The following is a 13619-nucleotide window of genomic DNA, read 5'->3' on the forward strand; positions in this document are numbered from 1 at the left end:
CGTAAAGAAAGAGGATGGATTGTAGTTTTTTGTATGCATTTTTTAGATCCATAGGTCAAAACAGTGACTCGTGGCACGTTGTACAAGTACGCTCTACTGAACTAGTCTATTATCAAGTCACTGTGGGAGATTTCGCATAACTCTTCCTTGGAGAATCCAATTTGGGTCAGACTTGTGGCATTGGAAATAGGACATAGGAGGCTACTACAGGTCGCAATTTCAGAATTGGAGGATCTGGAATTATAGAGATACATCAGATTCAATATCAGGCTTCTACAAAGTGAAAAAAGGTGTGTAGTTTTTTCTTAAATTTTTTGTGTAAGCTGGGTTTGAAGGAATTCAAAGGGAATAGTAAAGAATTATTATCGGTAACTGATGCCCTGAGGAAAGAAAATGAAAACACCTAGTAAGGAACCGGAAAGCTCTAGCATGACTCATGAAGAAGAGGAAGAAATGCTATATGATATATCAAAATTACAAGAACAAGTGCAACAAATGTCACGCTCACAAAAGCTAACAGAAGCTAAGATAAATGGCATGGAATCTAAGATAAAGGGTGTGGAAGCTAAGATGAATGATTGGAAGACATATTTGAAGACAAACATGGAAGAATTGAAGATAGATTTGAACACAAACTTGAAGACAGACATGACAGATATGAAGACAGATTTGACAAATTTTCTACAAGAAATACTTACTAATGGTGAAAAGGTAGTAAAGGAAACTCATGATGCGAACAAAAGAAATTTTAATCATGATATCATAGACTCTAATGTTAGATCGAAGAACCACCATATTCCAAAAATTGATATGAGAAAGTTTGATGGCAAGGATCCCGCAACATGGATATTACAGATGGAGCAATTTTTCGATCTCAATAATGTGCAAAACACACAAAAGGTACGTATGGCAACTTTATATTTGGAACCAAATCAGTTTGTATGGTATCAATGGCTTTTCTCTCGTAAACAATTTATCACTTGGGAAATTTTTACGGAAGAATTGATAGCACATTATGAGGATACGAAAAGCAACACTTTTTTTAGCCAATTGATAAGTCTCAAACAAAAGGGTTCAATAATGGAGCACATTGAGGAGTTCCAAAAATTGAACGTAAGGGTAAAAGATATTCCAGAGGAGCATAGGGTTGATGTGTTCATAGGGTCTTTAAAGGATAATATCCAACATGATGTTCGCCTTTGGGAACCTGATTCATTAGAGAAGGCATTCAGGTTAGCAAGAAAAATGGAAAGCAAAACTATGGCAACCAGGAAGCATACCACTCACAACTATAAAGACGGAAGTGTTGTTGCCCATAGTCTTCCACAACCAATAAGGTTGACACCACAACAATTGGAAGAAAAAAGAGCAAAAGGGCTTTGTTACAGTTGTGATAGCAAATACACTAAAGGTCATAAATGTGCTGAGAAGAAATTATTCTACATACATTGTGAAGAGGAAGAAGAAAAGGAGCAAGAAAGGTCAAAAGAAGAGGATATACTCCAGGAAAAAAGCCTAGATGAAGAACAAATAAATCCAACCATATCTTGTAATGCATTGGTGGGAATTACCACTCCTCAAACCATCAAGATAGAAGGACAAATCAAGAAGAAAAAGGTAATAGTGTTGATTGATTCAGGAAGCACCCACAATTTTATTCATTGTAAGGTAGCAAAAGAATTGAATTACTTCCTATATCCAGCACCAGAGTGTCAAGTGATGGTTGCAAATGGAGGAACAATAAATTTCTATGGAAAGTGCCATAATATCAAGCTATCCTTGGGATAATATGTATTGACTAGCCCAATGCTTTCCATTCCAATGGGAGGTGTTGATGTTGTACTAGGAGTCCAATGGCTACAATCCTTGGGTACAATAGCTTTTAATTTTCAAGAACTTTTCATAAAATTTTCTACAGAAGGAAAGGAAGTTGAATTAAGGGGTATTGCAGGGAAACCAGGAAAGATAATTAGCTCTAGTAGTATGACAAAGCTCCTAAAAAAGGAGAAAAGAGGTGTAATTGCACAATTATGTTTGCTAGATGTTTCCACATCGGAATCATCTATTTCTCCAAATCTCCAAAAAGTCCTGGACAATCATTCCAAGGTATTTGAGACTCCGAAAGGTCTCCCACCTATGCGTGATCATGATCATGCTATTCATCTGATTCCAGGAAGTGTTCCTCCAAACATCAGACCATACAGATATCCCTATGTCCAAAAGAGTGAAATTGAACGTATGGTTGCAGAAATGCTAGAGGCTGGTATAATTCAATCGAGTCAAAGTTCTTTCTCTTCTCCAGTAGTATTGGTGCACAAGAAGGATGGATCATGGCGCATGTGTCTGGATTATAGGGAGCTCAACAAGCTCACTATTAAAGATAAGTTCCCCATTCCTGTCATTGATGAATTACTGGATGAATTGCATGGATCAATTTACTTCACCAAGTTGGATCTTCGTTCAGGATATCATCAAATCAGAATGAAGATTGAAGACATTCCGAAAACAGCATTTAGAACTCATGAGGGTCATTATGAATTTTTGGTCATGCCTTTTGGCCTTACCAATGCACCTTCAACATTTCAAGGTTTGATGAATTCAATTTTCAAACCATTCCTTAGAAAATTTGTGTTAGTATTTTTTGATGATATACTAATCTATAGCAATTCTTGGAAGGATCATGTTGAACATGTTGACAGGGTGCTACAACTATTGGAGGAGAAACAATTATATGCAAAAAGATCCAAATGTTTCTTTGGAGTCCAGGAGGTGGAATATTTGGGTCATATTGTTTCTCATGAAGGAGTTAAGGTAGACCCTAGCAAAATTAAAGCCATTAAGGAATGGAAAATCCCCACATCCATAAAGCATCTGCGAGGATTTCTTGGGTTGACAGGGTATTATCGCAAGTTTGTTAAGAATTATGGGAGAATAGCGGCACCTCTAACAACATTATTGAAGAAAGATGCATTTTCATGGACTCCGGAAGCAACAAAGGCCTTTGAACATCTTAAAGAGGCAATGTGTCAAGCACCCGTCTTAGCTACACCAGACTTCACAAAAACCTTTATTGTGGAATGTGATGCTTCAGGAAATGGAATTGGTGCTGTTCTAATGCAAGATGAAAGACCCATTGCTTTTGAAAGTTGTCCAATCAAGGGAAAGTTTTTAAGAAAAGCTATTTATGAGAAGGAAACGTTGGCAATACTCCATGCACTTAAGAAATGGCGACCCTACCTAATGGGAAGACACTTCAAGGTAAAAAAAGATCATGATAGCCTTAAATACCTTTTAGAACAAAGATTATCCTCTGAAGAGCAACAAAAGTGGGTCACAAAGTTGTTGGGTTATGACTTTGAAATCATCTACAAAAAAGGGAAGCAAAATGTGGTGGCAGATGCACTCTCAAGAAAGGATGAGGATGTGGAAGCATTGTTGTGCGCCATTTCTATTATCCAACCAGATTGGATAAACGAAGCAAGGGAGGAATGGAAGAATGACGAAGAAGTGTGGGCACTTATTCGAAAGCTACAACAAGATTCCAGTACGTCTGATACATTTAGCTGGCAAAATGATTCGTTATGGTACAAATATCACTTATACCTCTATAAGAATTCCCAGCTAAAACAAAAGATTCTTATGGAATTGCACACTTCTCCCTTAGGAGGGCACTCAGGATTTCTAAAAACTTACCACAGGGTTAAGAAGGAATTTTTTTGGGATGGCCTTTGTTGGTAAGGTAAATCCCCTCTGCGGACAGAGGCGATCCCACTAGCCTATCACAGAACTAGCCACAAACAAACCACGCTGCTACGCAAGTTCCTAGTTATGCATCAAAGGTGAATCAAGAAGACTAACCTGGATTCCAACGCTATGATTGAAGCAGAGTTGATATCCTCGCTCCCTTGATCCAACAGATCATAACGAATACCTGCACATGCAAAGGAAGAGACAGATACCAACATAAAAACTACCAAGGCACAACTATATTTCAGTCAGAAAGGAAATAAATCAACATATCACCATGATAGATAATGAGATTGGAACTATAATAGCAGTCGCTCATCAATTAATAAACAGGAAAAGTTACAGCCATTGTTCTGACGTCGACCCTTCTCCTGGCTGGGCGAGTAACTATATGTGTCTTGACATGCATCTCTCCTCCGGCAACATAACCTCTCTAGCATTCCTCCAAGAACTCAACATCTAACACTCCATGACCAATAATCATCACTACTATCACTCAATCACCAAATCACTAGCATAACACTAACACCAACACTCTCTCCCCAGCACTAGCTTGTCCAATGCATAATGACAAGCTTATATAGATGAAGAAGGGAGGAGGATGCGATGAACTGGGACACCTTTCGTGGAATTAGCAAAAGCCATAAAGATGGATAAAGCTCGACAAAAAACTGATTTTCTATCCTCAGAAAAGCTCCATGTAATGAAGGAAACAACAGTCGGACGTGCATTAAGGAAAAAAGCACGACTAAATTTGGTTGGCGCGACTGTTGCTCTAAGATAGAGCGTCAATGGTCGCGCCCTCTTTTGAGGATCTCCATCATTGGCGCGGGTAGGATACTGTGGACTTGCGCCAATGGAAAAAGAGCACTTTTTAGGGATGATCTGCAGAAGGTGTCTTCAGGGAACATGGAGTACATACTTAGGGGAACATAATGCAAGTGTTTTTAGCCCTTGTCACTTCTTATAACTCCCGGAATGATCCCTCTAAGGTACGACAAGAGGAGTAACAGGGATGGTGACAAATTACTGTGTAACAGATGCCCCCTAAAGCATGAAGTCCGAGAGGTGGAGAGGGGTGAAATGCTTTACCAGAACGCACATAAGAGCACACAAGAGCACATATAGTTACTGCCGCCGAGGAGCTGTATTAAGAGACATGACTGATAGTTCAATTACATGATGTACGTGGTATGGTCGCAGCCATCCATAAGAGAGTACATAAATAATCTGGATCCATAGTATGGACGCAGCCATCTGGTTAGGATCAATGAACTGACTCAGGTATGGTCGCAGCCATCCAGTGAATGAGTCAAGTACCAAGAATCACGCCTGGATTACAACAGACACAATCCAGGGTCTTGCGCTCCATCTCGACCCGAACAAGAGTACAAGTCCAAGCATGTGAATATATGAGCTGAAGTCGAACATGCATGAACATCGCCTGATTACCAGTCAATAATGGAAACTGTTAACAGACGCGAGAGGTACCACCAATAATGACAATGGCCCTCAAGGTACTATAGGTACAATCTACGGCGTGTGAATTAATGAGCTGAAGTCGAACACCCATAGAATCATTCGATCAGAGGCCAATGATGAAAACCTCCCGTCGAACACGAAGAACCTGGCATTGAGGCATGCAGGCTCCAAGGCACCGGAAGGGAGTCTCTAGGTCAACTTCCTGGATAATGAGCTGAAGTCGACAGGGAGTGACCCTGATCGAAGGTGGGCCATAATGTTTCCCACATCATCGACACGAGACAGAGAGATAATGTCGTGAATCAAGATTGTGCGAACTATCAGAGGGAGGTTGTTTATTTGCAGAGGTCAACTTCTCTTGAACATATCGGCGGCACATTAACGGAATTGGCAGTATTTGACATCAATGTATCAAAGGTCATTATGACGAGGCAATGAGTGAATGAGAGGTCAAATAGGGTACCCAAATCCATGGAAGCAAGTGAAAGATATGAGATGAAATATCCCCACCCTGGACACGAAAGCAAAAAGTGCCATGTTCAAGAGCGACATACTGCCGTTACGGTAATAATTATGGTTCAAAAAATTTTATTTTCCCCCACCATTTCTGGCGAGTACCCCAGTTATTTTTAACAGGCTTGATGGGGATAGCATATGCTTGTGTTGTGACAAAATCCGATGTCATTAAGTTTTAACGAGTCTGACAAAGGAAGAACTCGGCGTCTTTTCTTGTTTAGAGAGTTTGAAAAGACAGCAGAAAAGGAAACTCCAGGGATGTCCTTTTTCGTAAAGTTGTGTCTCTCGGGCCCGAAAAAGTATAAAATAATACCCGAAAGAACCGCCCGATCATTACGATCGAGGAGTACTTTTCATGATTAGTGACTTCGACCTGAAAAAGTAAAAAAGCGGTCAAAACCACGTCGTTTCATAACCACCAACGAGTTTGAAACAACAAAAACCCGGTAATCTTTTTATGTTTTAACGGTCGACAAAAAGAACTTAAAACGACCGCCCCTTATCACCATTTAACGAGTCAAGAGGAGCGACTCGGCAATCTTTTCCTCTTTAAATGGTCAGAAAAGAGCTGAAAGCGGACCTCCATTTTTATTTTCTTTAACGAGTCAAAAAGGGAAAAATACTCGGCAATCTTTTCATATTTTACGAGTCAGAAAAGAGCGTAAAGGCGACTCGTCCTGAAGGAACGAGTGGTATAAGGGATAGCAACTGGTTCCGGTAATGGTGGAACTTTACTTGAAACACGTAAAGGTTAAGAGGCTGGCTAATAAGACCACTCATCGTTGAGGTTCCTCAGGAAAGGAGAAACAACCAAGTGAAAGCATATGATCGGCCAAAAAGATGGTGGCGATGGAATGAAACAACCAAGGCTCATCTAGCAAAATTTTAGCGGATAAAAGGCAATCACGGGATGTAACTGGGTTCATTTTTACACAAGCTTGAACCATGAAGAACTTTGCTTGGATTCGGTTTCATTTTTACACAAGCTTGAAACGAAAAACTATGCTTGTTAAAAAAATTTGTTGCATGCCCCCAGCATGATTATACCAATCGAGGCACATGCCCCCCAAGCTTCATGGCATTCACGGAGTGGATGGAATGAAGGTTTACTTGGAAAGACTCGATTGGAGGATGCCCCCGGGCTTCAGTCACGCGCCCGGGTGAGCTGCCGTCATCAGAATAACGGGGTGGGTGCTGGGGCATTTCCTGTGGAAATAAGACCATTTAGGAATGGCAAATGGCTATATGTGAAGTGTGAACCGGGGAATGAAAGTTGGTCTACGACTTTGATCGTTCTTCCTTCATGCGGAAAACACATCACTCTGAAGAGTGAGGACACAATAGCACGTATGCGATAAATATAGTCTCGTCCAAGGAGTAAATTGTAATCTAACGGACCTTGGACTACCATGAGACCCATTTGGATAGTCTTCCCTTCTAACGTGATAGGTACATTGGGAAGAATTCCTAAAGGTCGAGTGATTTCTCGATGGAAACCTATAAGGCTTCTCATCTCAGGCAAAAGCAGTGGGGAACCAAGTGCTTCCCAAGCTGTTGAAGAAAGGATACTAACAGGAGATCCTTCATCAATAATTGTACCAGCCATAACCATGCGATAGACTTGAACTATAATTCGAAATGGTATGGAGGCTGGTAACCGAGGATTGACTAGTTGATCCCAATTAAAGGAAATAACTAGGTTGCTCGGAGGTGGGACTGGATAGACAGCCGGATATGCCTCTAATGGACTTTCTTCCTGTTGTGAAGAAATGAGAGGGATGCTCACTTGATCATTAACGTCTATGTCAATGAATAGAATTTGGACGGTGGGTTCGTCATTCTTGGCAGTGATAACATCATCTGAGGAGGTAACTTCTGAAGGCGAAACCGGGTCACTTGTAATCCGGACCGTTTGACTGTTGTCTGGTTTGGATTCAGATGTAGGATCATCTAGGGGTGGAAGTTCTGAAAGCAAAACCGGGTCACTTGTAATCCGGACCGTTTGACTGTTGTCTGGTTTGGATTCAGATGTAAGAGCAGCTAAAGATGGAACTTCTGTAGGCAAAACCGGGTCACTTGTAAGCTGGACCTTTTGAAAGACCGAGTTACTTGTAAGCTTGAACTGTGGACTTTCGGTTGGTTTGGACTCAGGGGGTTCATCTTTGATGATCAAGTAGTGCGTAGATGATGAATATAAATCACTTGTTCCGACCAGGGACTGGTCTGGAGCAGGCGGAGCACAGGTAGGTTCAGGAAGGGAAAGCTGGACCAAAGAGGAATCATGTTGGATCACTTGGTTAGTGGAGAGACGCTCTGCAGGTGTAACAAGACGCTGATATCCAGTGGGTAGTTGGGGTAAGGAATCCGACAGACTTGCCAAAAGATGGGAAGCTTCATCCATCAGTGGACAAAGGCGAAGGAGATGATTACATTCACAAAGTCGACAAGGGAAACGAACCTTCCCTTTTCTGTTACCAACTAGTAAGGTATCGTCAATTTGCAACAGCAAGGGGCGAGTCGGGTCACGGGACCATATATCTAGGATCCTGGGAATGCCAGGACAATCAGAAAGAAAATGGTCCCCTTTGCATAATCGACAAGGAGACTGGAGCTTCCGCGGAGGAGCAGAAGGTGGTTCCACTTCTGATAGCTTCGTGGTAGATACGACCTTTCCCTTAGGAGACTTCTTCTTTTTGGTCTTCTTCTTCTTCTTCTTAGCCACCTGGTTAGTGAAATCCAAGGTTTCACCAGGCGAAGTAGAAGATGAGGACACAGCAATAGGCGAAGAAGGGAAGGGGTCCACCTTAGAATCAACATGGTGTTGTTCGGGTGGAGGAGGTGGTGGTGGGACAGGATTCATCACACTTGAGACCACCGAGTTTGAAAACAACCATACAGGTAAACCAATGGTCAACCCAGGCAAAGACAATGTTGCGATATACTGAACACCAACATTTCCAACAGAAGGAAATGGGCGAGGGTACCCATCAGGAGGAACACCTTGGCCGGTGGGCACCGGAAAGGCTGCCATTGAACGAGAATTAACCCTACTCAAGCTAACGCATGCAAAATCTAATTGGGTAATGTTATCGTGGCCAATAATTTTTTAAGACAATGAACTTAACCTTTTCATTTTTTAAGAGTCGAGAAAATGGTAAAAGATGACTCTAGTCTCCTTCGAATATTTAATGAGCACGAAGTGACAAGACGCTCACAGGCACCTTTTCGTTTAGGGAGTCCGAAAAGGATCAAAAGTGACTGCTCTGGAATGCTAGGTAGAGGGTGTGCCAAACTTTTCGCAAAACCACAAAATACTTTTTAGGGTACGGGTGGTCGATCTTCGTGAATGATGTGTTCACTGCATTGCGAATCGTAGGGTGGCTGACACGGCTTCCTATGGATAAAGGCTTTATTCCTATAGGGGTCTCCCAATATATACTCGACGGTACGTGGGAGCACAGTCCGTATTGGCAGCTACCATTTCACCGTGGAGGAATCACCCAACCACTCGACGATAAACTACCAGGTTTAACGACGCCAGAACACGTCTCTAACCTAGACCTCTAGAGTGTTTGCGTTATGTTCCAATGCGTTGTTATGTTCATTGAGTTCATTTTAAAGTTTATCTTTGATTATGTTTCAGTTTTTTGGTCCTACCGTATGTGATATCTCGAAAACTTCTTACATGAAAACTATATGCCGAAATTAAATCATTTGATTCGATGAATTCTATCTACAGGAGGGTTGAGATCTTTTTCACAAACGAAATGATCACTTCAACAAAGAACAAAAATCCTAATGCAGCTAATAACAAGAAACAAAATTTTGTCTTTTTTCTTTTCAATAGCAACAAATAACAATAAATGCTAACTACTATAATGCAAGAGATTTTTTGTTTTTCTTTCCTTTAAGATGGCATGATGCATGTAAACAAATTCTAAGAGATATGCACAATCCAAGTTCAGTCAATGAAATAGAACCAATTCTAAAACACAAAATGAACCATGCAAGCAAGGAAAAACACAAAAACTAGTGAACTTCAAAGAGGCTAGAAGTGAAGTATTCAGAGTATAGAAGATCAAGCTTTAACAAAGCACTGGATAAGTGTAGAACAATCAACAAGCTGACTGGATGATCAAGAGACCGAAACTTCCCACAGAAGGCTAGACATGCAAAGTCACTGGAAATAAGCAAACAGCTGAGGGATACAGGCTAAAACCAGTCAAGCAGAGGTTCAACACAGTTCCAGAGGCTGAAAGAGATATATAAAGAGACTGAATGAGCTTTCCACCCACACACAGGCAAAATTTACAGAGCTGGCGCGACTGTCAGTCTGCAACTTGCGCTACCACAGAATTGGCGCGAGTTGCTTTTGAGCAACGTGCGCCAACTGGCGTGACTGTCAGAGAAATAACCAGTAAAGATAAAAGATACGACCTCAGGTCGGGTTGACAGTGCTCAGATGGGTCAAACAGTAAAGAATCAACTCAAAACTGACTCAGGAAGCTCATGCACTCAAGCAAGCAGAAGAAAATTTACATGCAAGACAGAAATCAAAGAGTTACTCCCCAGCGGAGTCGCCAATTTGTTGGTAAGGTAAATCCCCTCTGCGGACAGAGGCGATCCCACTAGCCTATCACAGAACTAGCCACAAACAAACCACGCTGCTACGCAAGTTCCTAGTTATGCATCAAAGGTGAATCAAGAAGACTAACCTGGAGTCCAACGCTATGATTGAAGCAGAGTTGATATCCTCGCTCCCTTGCTCCAACAGATCATAACGAATACCTGCACATGCAAAGGAAGAGACAGATACCAACATAAAAACTACCAAGGCACAGCTATATTTCAGTCAGAAAGGAAATAAATCAACATATCACCATGATAGATAATGAGATTGGAACTATAATAGCAGTCGCTCATCAATTAATAAACAGGAAAAGTTACAACCATTGTTCTAACGTCGACCCTTCTCCTGGCTGGGCGAGTAACTATATGTGTCTTGACATGCATCTCTCCTCCGGCAGCATAACCTCTCTAGCATTCCTCCAAGAACTCAACATCTAACACTCCATGACCAATAATCATCACTACTATCACTCAATCACCAAATCACTAGCATAACACTAACACCAACACTCTCTCCCCAGCACTAGCTTGTCCAATGCATAATGACAAGCTTATATAGATGAAGAAGGGAGGAGGATGCGATGAACCGGGACACCTTTCGTGGAATTAGCAAAAGCCATAAAGATGGATAAAGCTCGACAAAAAACTGATTTTCTATCCTCAGAAAAGCTCCATGTAATGAAGGAAACAACAGTCGGACGTGCATTAAGGCAAAAAGCACGACTAAATTTGGTTGGCGCGACTGTTGCTCTAAGATAGAGCGCCAATGGTCGCGCCCTCTTTTGAGGATCTCCATCATTGGCGCGGGTAGGATACTGTGGACTTGCGCCAATGGAAAAAGAGCACTTTTTAGGGATGATCTGCAGAAGGTGTCTTCAGGGAACATGGAGTACATACTTAGGGGAACATAATGCAAGTGTTTTTAGCCCTTGTCACTTCTTATAACTCCCGAAATGAGCCCTCTAAGGTACGACAAGAGGAGTAACAGGGATGGTGACAAATTACTGTGTAACAGCCTTAAATCAGATATTCAAAAGTTTGTGGCGGAATGTTTGGTTTGCCAACAAAATAAAGTGGAAACAATTAAGACACTGGGTCTATTACAACCTTTATCCATTCCAAGCCAACGTTGGGAGGAGGTTTCAATGGATTTTATCACAGATTTACCCAAGTCTGAGGGAAAAAGTTTCATCATGGTGGTAGTTGACAGACTTACAAAGTATGCACACTTTTTTGCATTATCACATCCATTTAAATCCAGTACAGTTTCTACTGCATTTATGGAAACAATTCAAAAGCTACATGGAAACCCAAAGATTATTGTAAGTGACAGAGATCCCATTTTCACTGGAAATTTTTGGACAGAATTATTTTCTTGTCTTGGTACTCAGTTAGCTCATAGCTCATCTTATCATCCTCAATCTGATGGGCAAACTGAGATAGTAAGCAAATGTTTGGAAGGATATCTTCGTTGCTTTGTATCTGATAAACAGACACAATGGGTCAAATGGTTGCCTCTGGCTGAATGGTGGTATAACACTTCCTTCCATACAACAACAAAAATGACCCCATTTATGGAACTTTATGGGTATCAACCACCATCCATAACATCATATTTAAGAGAAAATTCTAAGGTTCAGGCAGTGGAACATCACATCGAACATCAACAACAAGTCCTCCAACTCTTAAAGGATAACCTCGTGTTGGCACAGAATAGAATGAAACAACAGGCAGATCAACATCGCAGTGAAAGAAATTTTGATGTAGGTGATTGGGTATTCCTATGGCTACAACCATATAAGCAAATGTCCCTCAAGCAAGCTAATAAGGATAATAAATTATCACCAAAGTATTATGGTCCGTACAAGGTGTTGCAAAAGATTGGTACTATGGCATACAAATTGGAGCTTCCTATAGCCTCTCGATTGCACCCAATTTTCCATGTTTCATGTTTAAAGAAGGTTATATGCGACAAGCTCCCAGTTCAAACAATATTGCCAGAACTTGATGAGGAAGGAAAAATTATATTGGAACCGAAAGCAGTCATAGAAACAAGAACTCGACAGCTACGAAATCGATCAATTTCAGAGTATATTATCAAGTGGAAGAACTTATCTGCTGAAGATTCCACATGGGAGGATGAGAATTTTATGCAGAAGTATCCAGAACTACTCAAGCGTTGAGGACAACACTTTTTTGAAGGCGAGGGGAATGTTGGGTCCCTATAATACTAGTGATTACCCCATTACTATTGTAGTTATACCCCTTATTAATATTGTTGTGCCCCTACTGCCCCCATATTGTTATTACTGTGCCCCATAGAATCCCTCTATTGTTATTTTTGTGGCTTTATATTATTATTGTTAGGTCGGCTGGATTATTTTGTGACTCCTTAGACTCCTATATATAGAAAGGAGGTTTTATCATTTGAATCATCCAAGAATTGTTCATTTATGTAATGTAAAGGAGGTTGCCCCCTCGAAGAGGCTGAATTCTAAGGCGTTGATCTATCTTTTCTATCTTTTCTTGAGCTGGTTTCATAACAAAAATGCAAGTTGATTTGGGAGCATGAAAGTTCTTATACCTAAGAATCGAAAGAAGAGTTGGAAGATTGGCAGAATAGGTTGCATAAAGTATCCATAAGGTGATGTGAAAGAATTAGTAAATAAGTTCATTGTATGATATATGAGGTATGAAACATGCCTTCTTATGATGGTTTAGGTGATGTAAATACTTTTCTTGATGAATATGAAGAACAAGTTCTAGAAAATCAAATATTTCTAGCCTCGGATATAGCCCTGAAAGCTACCCCTGCTAGATGGTGGAACGCACACAAGAAGAATATAGAAGGCTGGTAGGAATTTCGAAGATTTATGTAGATAAGGTTTGGACAAATAGATACAGAGATAAGAATAAAATATGATGGTGAAACTAATCCTAGGAAGCATATCCAACTATGCACTACAACATTGAAGGAGATTTTGCAACAAGAGTGGTTACATGCATTCATTCATATGTTAGAGACAATCCCTCCAAACCAGTACTTAGAAACAAAGCTTCAACATGGTACACTAAACTAGGCATACATGGCTGATGGATTCATATTAACATTCAACTTTGAGGATGATTTCCCATACATATATTTGGCACTTTAGATAGTTAAGAAGAAGATATTTGAAAATGTAACCCCTCTAATATGGCAGCAACTTGATTGGACTGCGCATATAGAAAATGAATTGGAGAGC

This window comes from Pinus tabuliformis, chromosome 1_2, assembly GCF_031772625.1.
Source record: "Pinus tabuliformis cultivar Carrire ecotype Pingquan chromosome 1_2, CPIR1, whole genome shotgun sequence".
Lineage (NCBI taxonomy): Eukaryota > Viridiplantae > Streptophyta > Pinopsida > Pinales > Pinaceae > Pinus > Pinus tabuliformis.